We start from the raw sequence: 20046 nt of genomic DNA, 5'->3' as shown, positions 1-20046 counted from the left end.
CCTATTCTACAACAAATGCTAAAAGGAGTGCTTCAGGCTGAAATAAAAGGACATTCGATGGCAACTTGAAGCCATATGAAACAAAAAAGTACACAGCTAAAAGTAACTTCATAGGTAAATAGAAAAGCAAGTATTTTTAGGGGGTGGGGGCTTGGTTTTAACTCCTCTTTTGTTTTCCCTATTTAAGTTAAAAGAAAATGCCCATCAGCTGATGAATAGATAAACAGTTGGTAGCAATCAGCCAATCACCTTATACTTGCTAGTTTAACAAAGTCTTCTAAGGTCTCAAATACATGGTCACCCAGATCTTATAAGTATTTGATTAGGTCTATCCAATGGTGATATTCTGAGTATTCACACTCTCTGTACTACTGGAAATAGAGTCATTTGTGCATTTAAATTTAAATAGATTAGAGAACGAATTCAAGAAAATCCCCCAAAATTCAGTAAACTCATACTTAAAATTCTGTTCCAGTGTCCCTGTGCCCCAGGGACTAGGAACAGCCCATGCAAGCCAGGCTGGGCATGGTCTGAGGCCTGGCGGGCCAAGGACAGCTGGCTCAGCTGGGGTGCACTATGCACTGGTGGGTCAGCAGCCCACATCGGTGCTGGGTTTTTGGGCACCAAGCCCATTCAGGAGTTGCACGCACTGAGTCGGGCTCCAGTGGCCCCCAGGTTTCTAAGGGGCACTCTCCTCCTGCTAGCGTCAAGCTAAGCTGTAGGGAGCAGCATGCCTGTGCATGCTGCCTGACAAACTGCAGCCCCAGCCCCTGCCACAGACACCCAGGCCTGCACCCTAGTGCTTTGTATGGCTGTGGCCATTCAGGACCCCCTACGACTGGAAGCAGCCTGTCTGGGGGTGACCAGCAGGATTCTATGGAAGGCTGCTTTCATGCTACAAGGGCAAGAGTTAAGTCTTTGAGACAGACTGGTTGGCAAAGTTGAAAATGTTGACCCTGGCCCTTTCGGGGATTATTTGCCAGCCTCTGGCTTGAGTGTTGTCTGGCAGGACCCCAGGCTCTGGGAGCTGATCTTCCCTCACTCAAGGCCTGCTGCAGCCTCCCGCTGAGGTCTCAAAACCAGCAGGAGCAGTTATTCTTTGGCATCGGGGACGCTGCAGGGCTGAGTTGCTCCCTGCCTGGATGGTCCCATGGGGTTCACTGTCTGGGTCAAGGATGGTGCAGAGCTGGTGTCCTCAAAATGCATCCTGGTGGAGCCCCAGCAGCTGCAGGTGCTGACTGCTTCTCACAAGGACCCTGGGGGCCTAAAGCTGCAGCGACTCACCCAGCACGAGCAGTGCCACTCATTGTGCACATGACAGATGCTCCATCCTCAGGAGATGACAAAGATGGGGAGGACAAGGCTGAAGACGCAGGTACATAATCTCCTACTCACCTCATCTGGCACATTAGAAACCTGTCCTCTGCTCATGCACAAATCCACCTTTGGGTGGCCACAGGCTCCAGCTTACTACAAAGGCCGTGTGTACTCTGTGTAACCAACACACCCCAGCTTCTTCCCACCTCCAGTCATCTCACTGTATCTGACATGATGCCAGCAGTGAGGGCCTGAGCCCTTGAGCAGATTATCTCAGCTCAAATTCCAGCTCCACTACTTACTGCTGTGTGACCTTGACCAAGTCACTTAACCTCTCTGTGCTTCATGAGCTTCCATTGTAAATGTGTGTGTTCACATATGCCAAGTACCCAGAAAGATGCCTGGCACACAGTATCACTCACCACAGAGTGGTAGCTGCGATTATTGCCTCATTAAAATAGTGGAGATGTCACCAATGAGGGCTAGAGATAATTTGGGAAATCCTGATCGGCTGCTGGTTTCAGGTGGGGAATCCTGAGGACCAGCAGGCACACGGCTGCCTCAGTGCAGCTGGCACAGGGCACCGCCAGCCCAGAGCAACTCAGAGCTCAGAACACTCTGGGCTCCCAAGTCCGAGCTGCTGGCGCTCAACTGTGGTGTCAGTCATAGAGTGTGGACCCTCCCTATGGAGTCTCCCAGACTCAAATTCTTCCCTCACTCTGGAAATGCAAATCCAACATGGGCCTCAAGGAGAGGTTCTGAAGGTTAAGGAGGAGACACGTGAAAAGTGCCTGGTGGACACCAGGGATGCCAGTGGAGCTGAGGGACAATGGTGAGGCAGAGTGGAGGCAGGTGCCCCCTCCTCAGTATACCTCCCCCGGGCCCTCTCCAGGCTCTCACCAGGCCCCACCCCGGCATGCCTCCAGGTTCCTCTCAGCCCTGGTTACCCCCAGCCCTGCAGTCAATCCCTGAGCTGCGAAGGGGCCCTTGAATCCACCCTGTCCTGTGTCACAGTGTCGTCCACTTGGGCTCACATTGCCTCTAGGCCACTTGGCAGCCAAGGGATGGGGCCACGTTTTGTACTTTCTGCAACGTGGCTTCGCCTTCAAGTGCGGGTGATGAAAGTGCCACACAGAACAAATGTTACCGCCCATCCTTATCGACTGTAATTTTCCAGTTTTCCAACCCTCAGTGAGCAAGGAAGAGCATGGCTTCCACCAGAGGGCACCAGGTCAGCAGTCAGGGGCAACCAACAGGCAAAGACACCTGAAAATAGACCCCGCAGGGAAGCACAAGTATTCACCGAGGGTAGGACCCCACAGATCTGGCCGTCTTCAAGCACATCAGAGAGATTGCCATGAGGAGCAACTTAGCCAGAGAGAGTTATTTGCCTCTTCAAAAAGTATATAATTATGTAACACAATACTTTAAAATTTTCTATCAACACAAATCTAATCTGGGCATTGTGGCTCCCAGTGAGCCACTGGGACAGACGGCATCGTCAGGACGGCTGGCTCTGCGGTGCCTCAACTTGCCAGAGCCCGGATGGCAGCAGCCTCCCCAGCAGCACCTGGCAACTCACCTGCACAGGGCCAGGGTCCCAGCTCCCCCACCCCAGTCATGCACCGCCTCCTGCTTTTTTTTTTCCTTTTTTTTTTTGTTATATCTCAAGGAGAAATACACAGTTGCCACAGGGTGGAAGGTCCTGTTCGTCCACATTGAAAAGCGCAGGTATTTCTGTTAGAATCATTTGTTTTACTTTAGGATGCTGACTCCTGCGTCCATCTCAACCTGGTCTTAGTGCTGCCACCTTCCAGAAGAGAAAAACTAGGTAGTGCCTTGTGAAGGGGCAGAGTTTCTCATTTCCGACAACGTCGGCCCCACAGCCACCCAGATGAGCAGATGGGGGACACAGGTGAGGACCCAGACCTGCTCTCCTCCCACAGTACACTCTTGAGTCTTGGAAAGAGTTGTGAAAGTGCCACAGGTACAAACACCTGCAGGCCACTCCCACAGGGACAGCTCCATGAGGCAGTGCCGCTCATTCCCACAACCTCCTGCTATGGGCTGCACTTACACAGTGACCCAAGGCCAACCAGGGAGGATGCCAGCCAGGACGTGTCATCCTCAGCTCTTCAGGACATGATGCCAGCAGGGGCAAAGTTATCCCTAGCAACCAGACAGAGGAAGAAAGGAAGGACAATGTAGCAGCAGCCCCCATGACCAAGAGAGACAGTTCCAGAAGTGCAACTCCACATGCAGATGCTGTTGCTGTGCGATTACACTCCAAGAGGGGAGTCCAGTTGGCTCTCAGGGTGCTCGCTGCCCTCAGCTGGGGGCCTGCAGGACATCAAGTCCTGAGAACACCACGTTCTAGTGGAGTAGGATGAACTGACAGATACACAGCAAAGCTCCACATACTTTTCTTTTTCTTTGTGCCTGCAAAGTTCTTCTTCAGTGTCTCTCTCTTTTCAGCTACTACTGCTGGTTGGTTGAAAAAACTAGAACAATAGTAAAAATTGGAGACAAGTGTTTGGCCATAAAGAGAAATATTGGCTACTTCCAGTATTTTCAAGTTTGGGTGATGGTTGCCATTTTCCAGCTCACCTTGGAGGGGATGAATTCAGAAAAACTTCTGTTACAAATCAAAATGGACATGCCAGAAGTATTAGCTCAAATCAACCTAGTCCTATCAAACCGTTTAGTGACTCAAAAGACCACCTGGACTGTTAATCTCAGTGGCCAGAGAATGGAGCTGAAGAAGGAGTTGTCAGATCAGGGACCAACAACCATGTTTTAGTGGCAACAGAAAATGGAAGACCATTTGTTCATAACCATTTGAATCACAGCCAGGTGTATAAACACACATCATTGACTGATAGTTTCAGTTCTATGCCCAAGAAAATCATTGATGGAGTGAAGTAATTGAACTATCACAGAAGATGTATTTGTATTTTTTCTTTTCCAACTTTTAGTTTCAGGGAGTATATATATCTATATTTATATAATATTTGTGTATATAAAATAAAAAATATATATTTTTAAAGAAAGGCTTTGTACGGTTTGCTGGAGCCACAGAAGCACTGCTCCAAAGCAGAACGGTGCCTTAATCTTCAGTGTAAATTTGTACAACATTCACTAGCAGCTGCAAAAGTGACTCAATTTTCCCCTGGAAATAATGCTTGCCTGTTGTGAGATGTTGGAATATATATGAACCATCATCACGTGTTAACATGCCATATGGAGTTTTTGATACCTGATTCACATTATTAGAGTTGCTTCTTAGTATCCACGTGAATTTTCACTCCAAAAACACAAGTCAGAAACTTAAGTGAAGGACACCTAGGGCAAATGGTGGCTGAAAGTAAGATTTAAATTACTTTTGCTTATACTGTATAAGGAAAAGAATACAATTCTTTTCTTATTTGCTACTTTAATTCTTAATTGCTAATTTGTAATTATGGTTTTATACATTTCAACATGAAGTATTTTTTATGGTTAGCTATAAAATTTTTTAAAGGAGTCTGTTCCTCTAGAACCACTCTTCGTACCAAAGTCTCTATCAGTCTGGATTTTCCAGAGAAGCAGAACCAATAGGGGGTGTGTGTGTGTGTGTGTGTGTGTGTGTGTGTGTGTGTGTGTGTGTATTTGTATTTGTTTTCATATTATGATATTTACTCATGTGATTTTAGGGCAGTAAGTAGGAAAATCTGCAGGATAAGCCAGCAGGCTGAAAATGCAGAAAGATGTTCTAATTCTGAGGCAGGATTTCTTCTTCGCTGGGAAACCTCAGTTTCTGCTCACAGAGTCTTCTACTGACCGGATGAGGCCCATCCGCATTATTGGTGGTAATTTTCTTTTTGTAAAGTCAGCTAATTCAGCATGGGGAAGGGGGTCATGGTAGACATGGGGGAGGGCTGGTCTCCCCACCTCCTCACATTAGGCTAACAGGGACGCAGACTCATTCAGATGCCTTTGCAGAAAGAGACGCCAGAGGCTCTTGAAGTCACAAAGGAGAGGCGTGAAGAAATCCTGCATCTCAGTCCCTCACAAGACAGCTGCCTCAGGCTACAGAAAACAATAGTCATGAACAAATTCAGGTCAGTGGCCATAAAGGGTAACGCTCTGAACTCCCCACTACACACTCAACGTGTCCTAAAGAATCACTATAATCCAGTCTTGTCCCCTCTACCCCATCCCCCTCCCACATAAAGCCCTCCAGGACGTCACCTTTACAAGCTATGAGAGACACATCACAGCCCTGGGCACTGTCGCTGCCTAGGGTAGAACAAAAACAGGACCTGGTCAGAGCCTGCAGGAGATGTGGGGAGGAGGAATTATGGCATAGGTGGGCTCCTCCACACCCACCTCTCGCACTTACACACAGCCTGAGCACCTCCTTCTCTACCTCTGGGAAGAAATCACCCTGTGAGGGGCCAGGGAGGAGGCAGGGCCATGAGGTCCTAGAGGAACCCCCTAGTCTTAAATCCCAGAGAAGTTTCCAGAACTGTAACTGCAGACCCAGGGCAGTGGAGACTGAACCAACTGCCCTCCTGAGGTCTGTCCTCAGCAGGGACCTTCCCTTGTGACCTGTGACTGCTGAATCAGGTCCCCATCATCACAGTCATCAAGGTGATACTCTGTCCTTCATTGTCACAGGTGCTTCATAAAGAGTAGGTGCTGGCACACAGGCCCCAGGCTGGGTAGGCCCATGCGTGTAGATGGTGCTTCCCAGTAACCAGGCAGGGCACACTTCTACCTGGGGCTTGAATCCCCCAGTGGGACAAGAAATCTCAGATCCCACTCCTCACCCTTTCCCCACCTGAGCTCTTTTTCTGCCAGATCACAGCAGTGACCACAGCTCCTAGGACAGCCAGGCTGGCAACGATGCCCACGATGGGTATGGTGGGCTGGGGAGATGGCTCTGGGAAAGGAGGGGAAGGTGAGGGGCCCTGACCCCCAGGTCTCAGCCCTGACCTTGTTGAAGGGCTCCAGAAGGGCTCCTGCTTTCCCTGAGAAGAGATGTGACCCCTCATCCCCCTCCTTACCCCATCTCAGGGTGAGGGGCTTCAGCAGCCCCTCGTGCTGCACATGGCCTGTGTATCTCTGCTCGTCTCCAGAAGACACCACCACAGCCACCCATTTCTGGAAGGTTCCGTCCCCTGCAGGCCTGGTCTCCACAAACTCTGTGTCCTGGGTCTGGTCCTCCCCATCCCACTGCGAGGTCAGTATGATCTCCGCAGGGTAGAAGCCCATGGCCCAGCATCTCAGGATGGCCTTATGGTCAGATGGGGTGGTGGGTCACGTGTGTCTTGGGGGGTCTGACAGGAGGAGTCAGAAAATTCAGGCACTTTGCCTCTCTCATGGGACATTCCAGCAGCGCCCCTGTGACCTATCTGAGAATGAACAGGACACCTGGGGTGGGGAAGGGAGCACAGAACCCAGACACCAGCCTGGACACAGGCACCTGGGATAATCTATTCCTTGGAAAGTTCAAGTCTCTGAGCGGGGGACAGGGACTTCTGGTCCTGATCTGAGTGGAGGCAAAGTGACTCAGAAGAGCTGGAATCAGAGTCCCAAACACACTGAGTGTGAGGCAGAGAACAAGGCCTGAGAGAAAAGTGACGGTGCCCAAGGCTGCTGCAGGGGTCAAAGGGGACCGCGGATCAGTATTCCAGGGACTGTGTTTCCCTCCATTTCCTCAGAGACTTCATCCCTTAATTGTGCCAGAGAGCCAGGCGGACCCTCAGAGGAAACCCAGGGGGATTCACCCCTTTCTAGATTCAAGAGAGGGCAATATTCTAGCGTTGATCCCATTTTCCTCCCCTTCACCTGAGAGGCCCGCCCAGTCGATCGATAGGAGATGGGGCAGGCTCCCCGTGGCCCCTGGTACCCGCGCTGCTGCGTCTCCTTCCAGTTCTCCAGGCATCTGCGGAGCTTCTCCACACACCTGCCCTTCAGGTAGACCCTGACGTGCTCTGAGTATTTGTCCACCTCCCACTTGCTCTGGGAGATCTGATCCCACTTGCTCTGGGGAAGGGTGGTTACCTGTGCCCCAGGCCGGGGTCACTCACCGGCCTTGCTCTGGTTGTAGTAGCGGAGCAGGGTCCGCAGGTTCCCTGGGTGAGTCTGTGCGTGGGCCTTGGCGCCCAGCATCTGCGGGTCCCAATACTCCAGCCTCTCCTGCTCCACCCACGGCGCCCAGGGCTCCATCTTCAGCCTCGCTGCCTCACTGTCGAACCGCACAAACTGTGTGTCGTCCACGTAGCCCACGGAGATGAAGTGGGGCTCCCAGAGGCCGGGCCGCGACACGGAGGTGAAGAAATACCTGAAGGAGTGGGAGCCTGGGGGGCGAGGAGGGGCTAGACCTTCCCGACCCTTCTCCCGGTGCGGCCCCCGCTCCCCAGGACCTGAGTCCCCACCAGGCGGGCCTCTCTCTCTTCTCCCCGCAGAGGCCGTGTCCCTCCCAACCCCACACTCACCCACCCTGGTATGGGTCAGGGCCAGGGCTCTCCAGAGCAGCAGGAGGAGGGTTCCGGGCGCCGTGACTCCATCCTCAGCGTCTGGAGGAGAATCTGAGTCCTGGGTGGATCCGCAGGGACTTTAGAACCAGAAACTGCCACGATGCTGAATGGCTTCTCTGGAAGCCCGACACCCAATGGGAAGGGGAATTGGGATGGCGTCCTGAGTATTCAGGAGGAAGGACCCTACACGACCTGGGAGAATGAGAAGTGAAACTCTGGGGAGATGGGGAATCCCCAAAGGTGGGCCTCCCCAATCCACACACTGCCTGTGGTGCCTGAGACCCTGAGAGCCACGATCCAGACCCTGGGACTTCACTCTGAGCCCTCTCTCCTTCACTGAGCACTCTTTGTCACACTGTATCCCTGAGTCCTGGTCCAACATCTGTCTGAGGAAACCAGGGAGATACCCCCAGGCTGGGCCCAGCCCCTTCCCTTTCACTTCTGTCCCTGGAATTCCCTTCCCTGAACTCAATTCCCCGCCTTCGACTCCTTACCTCTCCCCTTGGACTATTCTAGAAGAAAACTCACCCCAGGGAACCTGGTGCCGGAGAGTGAGCTTACCCTGGGAATGCAGGTGTAGAGAAAAAGATTTTCTCTTTAAACTTGGAGTTGTCTCTAATCACATCAGACAGAGATTCCCATAGAGTCCAATTTCCTTTTTGTTAATTAATACAGTGGGTAGTATAATCTGTATGACACTTGAATGATCAGGAATCTAATTTGTAAATCTTATGTTTTTTTTCCCCTTTACATATGAATGAATTAAAACAGCATTGCAATTAGACTCACAAAGCTCCTAAGTTTTACTTCCCAGGCCATGTGATATGGTTTGGCTGTGTCCCCACCCAAATCTCATCTAGAATTTTAACTCCCACAATTTCCACCTGTCATGGGAAGAACCCAGTGGGAAGTAATTGAATCATAGCGGCAGGTCTTTCTCCTGCTGTTCTGATAGTGAATAAGTCTCATGAGATCCAGTGGTTTTATAAAGCAGAGTTCCCTTGCACAAGCTCTCTTTTTTTTGCCTGCTGCTATCCATGTAAGACATGACTTGCTCCTCCTTCCCTTCCACCATGATTGTGAGGTCTCCCCAGCCACGTGGAACTGTAAGTCTATTAAACCTCCTTTTCTTCCCAGTCTCTGATATGTCTTTATCAGCAGTGTGAAAATGGACTAATACAGTAAATTGTTACCAGTAGAGTGGGGCATTGCTGAAAAAATATCCAAAAATATGGAAGAGATTTTGGAACTGGGTAACAGGCAGAGGTCAGAACTATTTGGAGGGCTCAGAAGAAGACAGAAATATGAGGGAAAGTCTGGAACTTCCTACAGACTTGGGTGGCTTGACAAAAATAAGGTCCAGGTTGAGGTGGTCTCACATGGAGATAAGGAACTGGAGCAAAGGTGACTCTTTTTATGTTTTAGCAAGGAGACTGGCAGCATTTTGCCCCTGCCCTAGAGATTTGTGGAACTTTGAACTTAAGAGATAATGTAGGTTATCTGGCGGAAAAAATTTCTAAAAAGCAAAGCATTCAAGAGGTGACTTGGGTGCTTTTAAAGGCAATCAGTTTTATAAGGGAAGGAGAACACAAAAGTTCAGAAAATTCACAGCCAGTCAATGTGAAAGGAAAATCTCATTTTCTGAGGAGAAATTTAAGCTGGCTGCAGAAATTTACGTAAGTAACAAGGAGCTGAATGTTAATCCCCAATACAATGGGGAAAATGTCTCCAAGGCATGTCAGAAGTCTTCATGGCAGCCCCTCCCATCACAGGCCTGGGGGCCTAGGAGGATAAAATGGTTTTGTGGGACAGGCCCAAGGTCCCATGCTGTGTACAGTCTAGAGACATGGTGCCCTGCATCCATGCCACTCCAGCCATGATGAAAAGGAGCCACAGTACAGCTTGAGCTGTGGCCTCAGAAATTGCAAGCCCCAAGCTTGGCAGTTTCCATGTGGTGTTGAGCCTTTGAGTGCACAGAAGTCAAGAATTGAGGTTTGGGAACCTCTGCCTACATTTTAGAGGATGTATGGAAATGCCTGGATGTCCAGGCAGATGTTTGCTGAGGCTGTGGGAGACAAAGGAGAAGGAGCAGGGGTGGCTCTCACCTGCACTCTGTCCATGGAAGTGAGAACAGTGGAATTGTTAGGTCTTAGTGCTGTGTGGACCTTTCTTGACCACCTGATCACAGAATGGAGTACCTGAGGCAGGGGGATTCCAAATAAAAGAAAACTGAGTAAATGGGAGTTTTAAAAAACCTGAGCAATGGAGAGAAGAAGAAAATGTTCCTACTTTTCAGTTTCCCAGAACGTTGTTCTTAAGGGTCTGGAGAGAGAAGTTGCAGAGAAAACAGAAACTTCAGAGAGGGCTGGAGCTCCTGAGCTCTGCTCACCTCCACAAGAAAGACATTTGGGAAATTATTAAGACAATTTCCATTACTTTGAAATCTTGTAATATTATGGAACTGTAGTAACTCTCTTCAGTGTAATAATAATATTGTTGGAAAAATGTTATTTGTTAAGAGATGAGTACTGAAGTATTTAGGAATGAGGGTCATGATGTTGGCACATGATTACCAAATGTTTCAGCAAAAATTATGGAAATATAATTTATTACATACACAAAGGAAATAATTAGATCTATGGTGACTATTGTATTCTTTCAAACTTTAGGACTCTTGGAAATTTTTTACAATAATTTGGAGAAAATTTTAAGGCTAATAATACATAATCACATGAGAAATGTTCACAACATCATGTGGAATGGAAATTAAGCTTCAAGACCAGATGAGGTGGCTCATGCCCCTAATCCCACAGCTTTGAGAGGCTGAGGTGTGAGGATTACTTTAGACCAGGAGTTTGAGAGCATCCTGGGCAACATAGCAAGACCCCATCTCTGCAAAATACTAAACAATTAATTGAACCAGGTGGTGGGTTACCTGTGGCTCTAGCTAGTTAGGAAGCTGAGGTGGGGCATTGCTTAAGCCTAGGAGTTCAAGGTTATAGTGAGCTGTGTTCATATCACTGCAATTTAGCCTCAGTGACAGAGCAAGACCCTGTCTCAAAAAAAAAAAAAAGAATATTTAGCATTTAAGAGCGTGTGCATGAGAATGTGTCAGTTGTGTGTATTTTGTGTGTGATTGTGTTATTGTGTGGAGAGTATCTGAGTAAGAACATATGTCAATCTGTGTGACAGCATCTTTGTGTCTATGTGTGTGTTGGTGTGTGAGTCTATGTGTGCATTCATTCATTCATTCATTCACTCAACAAGTATATTTAAAGTAACAATCAGGCGCTATTCAAGGCAAGGGAAATACAGCTGTGAACAATCAAAATCACTGTCCTTGTCCTCATAAAGCTTGTATTCTAGAGGAGAGAAAGACTATAAGCAATTAAAATAAATACATTCGTAGCTGGGCACAAATGTATGTAATCCCAGCACTTTGGGAGGCTGAAGCTGGAGGACCCCTAGAGGCCAGGATTTTGAGACCAGCCTGGAAAACATAGCAAGACTCTATTTGTACTAAAAAAAAGAAAAAATACAAAACTAGCTGAGTGTGGTGGCACACACCTGTAGTCCCCAGTTACTTGGGAGGCTGAGGTGGGAGGATCACTTGAGCCCAGGAGTTCCAGGCTACAGTGAGACAAGATTGCACCACTGCACTCCAGCCTGGGTGACAGAGCACAACCCAGTCTCTCAAAATAAATAAATAAGTAAATAATTCTCAAATGTTAGTAAAAGGGTTGTGAACAAAAACAAAGCCGGGTGGGGTCAGAGGGGATGGGAGATGCCATATAAAGTGGGGCAGTGCAGGGACAGGCTGTGGTGGGAATGAGGAGAATGTCAGGGTGGAAGGGAGCCCTGGAGATGAGTTTCCAGGCAGGGGTGCAGCTGTGCCAAGGCTCTGTATTGTGGATACCTGGGCACACTGTATAAACGATGGCGTGGAGGCTTCAGCCTGGCCCCACTGCACAGCCACATGTGGGTAAACTGGGAGGTCACTGGAGAGGGTCTTGCCAATGAGAGGGACTTTTCTCTTTTTTTTTCTTTCTTTTTTTTTTTCTTTTGACAGCGTTTCGCTCTTGTTGCCCAGGCTTGAATGCAATGGTACAATCTCGGCCCACTGCAACCTCCATCTCCCAGGTTGAAGTAATTCTCCTGTCTCAGCCTCCCGAATAGCTGAGATTACAGGTGTCCGCCACCGTGCCTGGCTAATTTTTTGTATTTTTAGTACAGACAGGGTTTCACCATGTTGGTCAGGCTGTTCTCGAACTCCTGACCTCAAGTGATCCACCTGCCTCAGCCTCCCAAAGTGCTGGGATTACAGGCGAGAGCCACCGCGCCCGGCCCCGAGAGGGATTTTTCATGTAACATGTTTTGAGAAGATTCTTCAAAACATTCCAAAGTATTACAGGGAAATTTTCCCCCCTAACCAGACCCCATGTCCTCTGCCATAAATGAGCACGTTGCTGTCTCATGCATCCTTCCTGGAAAGCAGTTATGCACGTGTTATTGTTGTTACATGAAGAAGGAGCACTGAAAAGAAAGAAGGAGTAGAAGAAAATGTTTCTTCTTTTCGGTTTTCCAGAGTGTTGTTATGAAGGGCTGGAGAGAGGGGTTGCAGGGAGGAGACAAACTTCAGGGACGGCACAAGGCTCCAGAGCTTCCCTCTCCTCTCACCGTTGTGGGGTCCCTTGCTGCCCAGAGGCTCCTTCACCCCCACTGATGCTCAGTCCCGGGTCAGCCATCTCTGCCTGACTTACAACCCACTCCTCTCTTCTGCTCAGAGAATCTGAGAGTAGCGCGGCGGCTAAAGACAGTGGCCCTGAGCTCCCATCTCACCTGCTCAGCCGAAACCTCCCCTGGGTCTCCCTGGGCTCCAGGCAGCAGGACAGGGGTTTGAACACAAGAGGGCGCGCCTACCCTATATCAGGGTTGGGATCAGCCGTGTCTGTGTGGTTCTATTCCTGTACTCTTTATTGTATTCCATTATTTATGCCTATTTTATGCCAATATCACACTACTTTTTATTACTAGACGTTTATAGTAAATCTTGAAAGCACTCAATATGCATCCTCCAAATTTCTTCTTTTAAAAAATTATTTTGGCTATTCAAAGTTATTTGTATTTCCACAGAAATGGTAGATTCAGCTTGCCAATTTCTTTAAACATTTCTTTTAAAGCTCACTAGTGTTTTAATTGATATTACGCTTAATTTAATAGCTCAATTTTGGAGAATTAGTAACATTGGAGATTCCCGTTCTTGAACACACTATTTCTCTGTTTATTTCTATCTCTTTTACTTTCTGTCGATGGTGCCATGTAGAACTTAGTGTACAAATCATACACATTATTAAAAAATTGATGCCTGGACATGGCATTACTTTAATAATTGTTTTATAAGTGGATTTTTAAATTTTTCATCATTCTGATTTTGCATTACTTGTAGATACTTTACTTTTGTATAGGAGTTGTACCTTACAATTTTGATAAATTTACTTATTACTTCTAGAAGTTTTATTTGCCTTAGGATTTTCCACTTACATAATATTGTGACCTGCAAACTAGGACACTTTACTTCTCTTTCATTTCTTTTTCTTGGCTTAATGCTCTGGCCAGGACCTCCAGGACAATATCTTTGCTGTTTTCCTGTTCTTAGGTAGAGAGTAATCAATTTTCATCATAAAATATGATGTGAGTTGTAGGTTTTACATCGAAGCCCTTTACCAAATTTAAGAACTTGCCTACAATTCCTATTTATGGACACATTTTATCACAAATGAGTGTTGCATTCTATTTTTTATTAATTTATTTTTTTAACTTTTATCTTCCATGGTACATGTGCAGGCTTGCTATATATTGAAATTGCGTGTCACGGGGGTTTGTTGTACAGATTAATTTATCATGCAGGTTATAAGCATGGTACTTGATAGGAAGTTTTTTAATCCTCACTCTTCTCCCATCGTCCACAGGCCCTGGTGTCTAGTGTTCCCTTCTTCTGAGTCCATGTGTACTCACTGTTGAGCTCTCACTTATCAGCGAGAACTCGTGGTGTTTGGTTTTCTGTTCCTGTGTTAGTTCTCAGAATAATGAGCTCTAGCTCCATCCATGTTCCTACAAAGGACATGACCTTGTCCTTTTTTATGGCTGCATAGTATTCCCCAGTGTCTATGTACCACATTTTCCTTATCCAGTCTACCATTGATGGGTTTTTAGGTTGATTCCATATCTTTCCTCTTCAGAATAGCACTGCAATATACATACACGTGCATGTGTCTTTATGGTAGAATGATTTATATTCCTTTGGGAATAGACCCAATAAAAGGGATTGCTGGGTCAAATGGTAGTTCTATGTTCTTTGAAAAATCACCAAACTACTTTGCCTAATGGCTAAACTAATTAATTTACATTCCCACTAGCAGTGTATAAGCGTTCCTTTTTCCCTGCAACCTTGCCAGCATCTGTAATTTTCTGACTTTTTAATAATAGCCATCTGACTGGTGTGAGATGGTATCTCATTGTGGTTTGGATTCATATTTCTTTAATGATTAGTGATGGTGATCATTTTTTCACATGCTTGTTGGCTGTGTGTATGACTTCTTTTGAAAAATGTCTGTTCACGTCCTTCGCCTACTTTTTAATGGGGTTGTTTGTTTTCTGCTCGTTGATTTGTTTAAATTCCTCATAGATTCTGGATATTAAACCTTTGTCAGATGCATAGTTTGTAATATTTTCTCCCATTCTGTAGGCTGTTTATTCTGTTGATAGTTTATTTTGCTGTGCAGAAGCTCTTTAATTAGATTCCATTTGTCAGTGTTTGTTTTTGTTGCACTTGACTTTTGGCGTCTCCTTTTGATACCTTTTAAACATGTTTTTAAAATGTTATTTACTTTTTGCCTTTTTTTTTTTTTTTTGAGACGGAGTCTGGCTCTTTCGTCCAGGCTGGACTGTATTTTTTTGTCTTTTATTTTAGTTTCAGGGTACATGCCAGCAGCTGAGGCAGCACAGCGGGGTGCAGGCGCATCGGCTAGTTTGGGGTACCGCCGGGAGTGGGGCTGTGGTGTTCCTGTGCAATGCTGGCGCCAGCAGTGGTGGTGGCATAGCGGGGGTGGAGTTGCTGGTGTCTGTTCTCGCACTGGCGCAGGCGGCTGCAACAGCCAGGAAGATTGCTTGAACCTGAGATGTAGAGGCTGCAACTAGCTATGATCGTGCCATTGCACTCAGCCTTGGTGACAGAGTGAGACCCTGTTTCAAAAATATTTATTTATTTATTTATTTCAATTTTTTTTTGAGACAGAGTCTCGCTGTCGCCCAGGCTGGAGTGCAGTGGCGCGATCTTGGCTCACTGCAACCTCCGCCTCCTTGGTTCAAGAGATTCTCCTGCCTCAGCCTCCTGAGTGTCTGGAATTGCAGGTGCCGACCAACAGGCGTGGCTAATTTAGTATTTTTAGTAGAGACGGGGTTTCGCCATGTTGGCCAGGCTGGTCCCAAACTCCTGACGTCAAGTAATCTCCGCACCTAGAGCACCCAAAGTGCTGGGATTACGGGCGTGAGCCACGGCACCCAGCCTGCTTTTTACTATATTGATTAAGTTGTATTATTTAATTTGCAGATGTTAAACCAAACTTACTTCCCCATATAAAACCAATCTGGCATGACATACTGTTCTTTTTATGTTTATTTGAATTTGATAATTTTTGCACAGAATTTTGGGTCTGGGTTCAAGAGAAATATTTGTTTGTGGTTCATTTTTCTTGTGATTTTGTTGTCTGGGTTTTCTTTTCTTTTTTTTCTTAATCTGAGTAATGTTGGCCTCACAAATTGAGTTGAAAATGGTTGCCTCCTTTAATTTCAAAAGTGGTGTATTTAAAATTGATGTTATTTCTCAGATATATGTTCCATACAATTCATCAGTGAAGCCTTCTGGACCTGGAGTTTCCTCTATGGGAAGGAATTCAATTACAAATTCAATTTCTACAATTTATGTATAGCTGGCCACATTTTCTATTTCTTCTTGGGTCAGTTTCCATGAGTTTTCTCTCTCAAGGAAATTATTCATTTGGTTGTCAAACTTATTGGCATGAGATTATTAATATTTCTTTTCAGGACCTGAAGACTGTGCACTGATATTCTTGTCTTCCTGATATTGTTAATTTGTGTCTTTATGTCTTGATCAATCTAGCTAGGGGTTTATAACATTTACTGATTATTTTCCCATACAACCAACTTTTAGATTTATTAATTTTATTTATCTTTCTGATTCATTGACTTCAGTTTCATTATTATTCCCTTCCTCTGCATGCTTTGGTTTAGTTTGTTCCTGTTTGTTTTTTTATGGCAGAAGCTAAGTTACTAATTTGAGATCTTTCTTCCTTTTTAATAGAGGAACTTAAGGATATCAATTTTTCTCTAATACTACAGCTACATTCCATACATTTTGATTTATTGTACTTTAGTATCCTTCAGTTTAGAAGACTTCCTAATTTCTCTCATGATTTCTTCGTTGACAAAATTGTCAATCAGAATTTTGATGTTTAATTTCCAAATACTTGGTATTTTTATGATCATGTATCTTAGTCCATTTGGGCTGTCATAACAGAATATCAGAACATGTATCTTAGTCCATTTGGGCTGTCACACAGTCTGCGAGGCTTATAAACAACAGAAATCTATTTCTCACAATTCGCACAATTCCAGAGCCTGGGAGGTCCAAGGTCAAGACAATGGCAGAGTGAGTGTGTGATGAGCGGTGCTTCCTGATTCCCAGATGGTGTCTTTTCCTGGTGTCCTTACATGGTGGAAGGGGCAAAGGAGCTTTATGAGGCCCCTTTTATGAGGGGACTAGTCTCATTAATAAGGGCTCTGCCCTCACGACTTAATCACCTCCTAAAGGCCCCCCCTCCAAACACCATCACATTATGGATTAGGTTTCAATGTGTGAATTTAGGGGATGACAAAAACATTCAGTCCCCAGGATCATCTTATTATTACTGATTTCTAATGTGTTTCCATATGGTCAGAAAATATATCTTGTATCATTTCAATATTTTCAAACGTATTGTTTTATGGCCTGAAATACAGTTTCTCTTAGTAAATGTATCATTCACACTTGAGACAATATGTATTTTTTCATTGATGTTCGTATGTATAAAAGTCAATAAAGTCTGTGAGGCTAATGCTTTTTGGTTTTCTAGGTCTTTGTTGGAATTTTTTATAGTTTTTAAATTTATTGCTAAAGAGAAACTTTTAACATATCTAATCACACTCATGCAATTCTCCATTTCTCTCTGTAATTCTGTCAATTTTTTTCATGAACTCTGAAGTTATGCCATTGGGCCCATTTCTGATTGCACGTCTTTTTGTTGAATTGACCCTTTCGTTATGAAGTGTCTCTTTTTTTATCTCTGGTAATACATTTCATTTGAAAATCTCTTTTTTGCTGGTAGTACTATAACTCTTTCAACCTCCTTAAGCTTACTGTTTGCATGAAATTGCTTTTTCCACCCATTTTCATTTGACTTAGACTTATATGCGCCTGCATTAGTCTGTTTTCACACTACTATAAAGAACTACATGAGACTAGGCAATTTACAAAGAAAAGAGGTTTAATTAGCTCAGCATTCCACATGGTGGGGTGGGGGAGCTCCCAGGAAAGTTGTAATCATGGCAGAAGGTGAAAGGGAAGCAAGGCACATCTCACATGGCAGCAGGAGGGGGGTGGGAGGAGGTGCCACACTTTTAACCAATCAGAGGTTGTGAGAACTCACTATCATGAGACCAGCATGGGGAAAATCACCCCCCATGCACAGTAATAAAGTCTATGAGGTCTTGGTCACCCCAAAGCTCTCCCCCATTAGGAGATGCCTCTTACCGCCATCAGGGACCCCAGGAGCTGGACATGGGATTCTTTGTCATTTCTGAGGAGCTGGAGAGGTCCCAGAGCATATAGACCTTGATCCAATTGGAGCCAGAGAGGAGTCAGGCAGAACTCAGCATTGGGCAGGGTAATATGTTTGTTTTAATTTGCTAGGGCTGCCATAACAAAGAAACACACTGGATGACTTAAACAACAGAAATTTATTGTCTCACAGTTCTGGAGGCTGGAAGTTCAAGGTCATGGTGTTGGCAGTGCTGATTTCTTCTGAGACTTCTTTCCTTGGTTTGTAGATGTGTTCCATGTCTTCACATGGTCACTCCTCTGTATCTGTCTGTATCTAATCTTCTCTTTTATAAGGACACTAGTCACATTGAATTAGGGCACACTCCTATGACCTCATTTTACCTTAATGACCTCCTTAAAGACCTCTCCAAACGCAGTCACTTTCTCAGGTACTGGGGGTTAGGACATCAACATGTCAATTTTGGGGGGTATACAGTTTAGCCCATAACAGTCTAAATTATCCTTGAGATTGCATTTTCTAAAGAATAAAATAGAGGAAATCTCTTTGGCTTGATTCTGTCTCTTAATACTCTGAAATTTTGTTCTTGCAGCGAGAACAAAAAAACAGAAGAGCCGAAGGTTGGTGTCACCCAGAAGGTGAGCCCTCCCTAACTCTGGCTGCCCCAAGACCTGGTGCTGTGTCATTCCCGAAAGTCTTGCTCCATTCTAGTGATTCTGGTTCCAGATTTTCCAATGGAAAGAGGATTTTCTCCCAGGGGAACAACTTCTCCTGCTGTGCAGGCTTATTTTCTCTATATTTGGAGGACAAAAAAAAGTTGATATAATAAAAAGAACGTATTCATCAAATTTTTGTGGTAATAATTGTTATAGCCTTATCAATACCCCATATTGTGATGAATATGTTGGCTTCTTTTTGGCAGAAGGGACATGACACTGGACGTTTTGAGCCAGGATTACTCTGGGCCTTTCCATGGGATTCAGTTTCTGCCATGGTGGATAAGGGCAGAGCTCTTGGTGTAGTGTTTCGTCTTTATAATGAACCATGCTGTTTGGGCAGTGGGTTTATCTCTGGAAGCTTGAAGGTTAGGCAGGAGTGCGATCCTCCTCCCCATTCAAAAGGTCAAGGTAGAGCAGGTTCTTGTTCAGGGTGCAGTGAGTGAGAGAAGGGAAGGTGACAGAGAGCATTCTTTCACCTTTTTGTGACATGCATGCATCCAAGTCTCTGGTGTTTTAAATAACTGAAACTGAGATCTAGTTCCACTTATCTATAAAGTAGAACTGTGGAGAAGGAAGCATATCATCCCTGCTACTGGAGAGATCCCTGAAGAGAGATTTGTGAGCCCGCATTTTATCAAAAATGACACAAAATTTCATCAAAATAAAGTGAAATTGTGGCTGTAGATGGGGCTTTATTTAGAGCTTTGACTCCCCACCTGCTTCCTAAGACATGATCCTTCCCCAGGAGACTATAGAATCACAGGGCTTACACTGGAGGGGTAAGGCGTGATGGTGTTCTTCCTTTCTGGCAATTAGGATGTTTTGGATTGCATGTATTTCCAAAGAGGGCTGCAAAAATATCTTCCATCATACTTGCTTTTCTTTAGTTTGACCCACCACTCTCTCATCAAGAAATAAGGTCTCTCCACCCCCTTAAACATGAGCAGATCTGATATGTGCGTTAGCCAATAAAATATGGCAGAAGTGAGGTTGTGTCAGTTCTGGGCACTGCTATTAACCATCCTGCCTGCATCTGGTTCCTTCCACTTCAATCCCTGAACCATGTAAAACTCTCAGGCCATGATCTGAGCCCAGCCAACACATAGAACCCTATGAGAGATCATTAAAAATTCTTAGTTACTATTTTCATGAATATCTTTTCTATCCTTCCACTTTCAAATTGTATGTGTCCTTAGATCCAAAGTGAGTAGCTTGTAGCCAGCATATGGTGAGATTCTTTTTATTCTATCCATTGTGATAATCTCTGAGTTCTGACTGGGGAGTTTAATCCATTTACCTTTAAAGTAATTACTGAGCTGGGTGCAGTGGCTCACACCTGTAATCCCAGCACTTTGGGAGGCCGAGGTAGGCAGATCACCTGAGGTCGGGAGTTCGAGACTAGCCTGACCAACATGGAGAAACCCCGTCTCTACTAAAAAAGATACAAAATTTGCCAGGTGTGGTGGCACATGCCTGTAATCCAACTAGGGAGGCTGAGGCAGGAGAATTGCATGAACCTGGGAGGTGGAGGTTGTGGTGAGCCGAGATTGATCCATTGCACTCCAGCCTGGGCAACAAGAGCAAAACTCC

General features: G+C 45.6%; 1 pseudogene; it reads right to left on the bottom strand.

Moving 5' to 3' along the window:
• Window positions 1-5214: 5214 nt before the first annotated feature.
• Window positions 5215-14939, bottom strand: LOC129473037 (patr class I histocompatibility antigen, A-2 alpha chain-like; annotated as a pseudogene).
• Between the last annotated feature and the right edge of the window lie 5107 nt (window positions 14940-20046).

This window comes from Symphalangus syndactylus, chromosome 23 (genome assembly GCF_028878055.3).
Source record: "Symphalangus syndactylus isolate Jambi chromosome 23, NHGRI_mSymSyn1-v2.1_pri, whole genome shotgun sequence".
Taxonomy (NCBI): domain Eukaryota; kingdom Metazoa; phylum Chordata; class Mammalia; order Primates; family Hylobatidae; genus Symphalangus; species Symphalangus syndactylus.
Note: the sequence above shows the minus strand (reverse complement) of the source record. Positions and strands in the feature narration are given on the sequence as shown.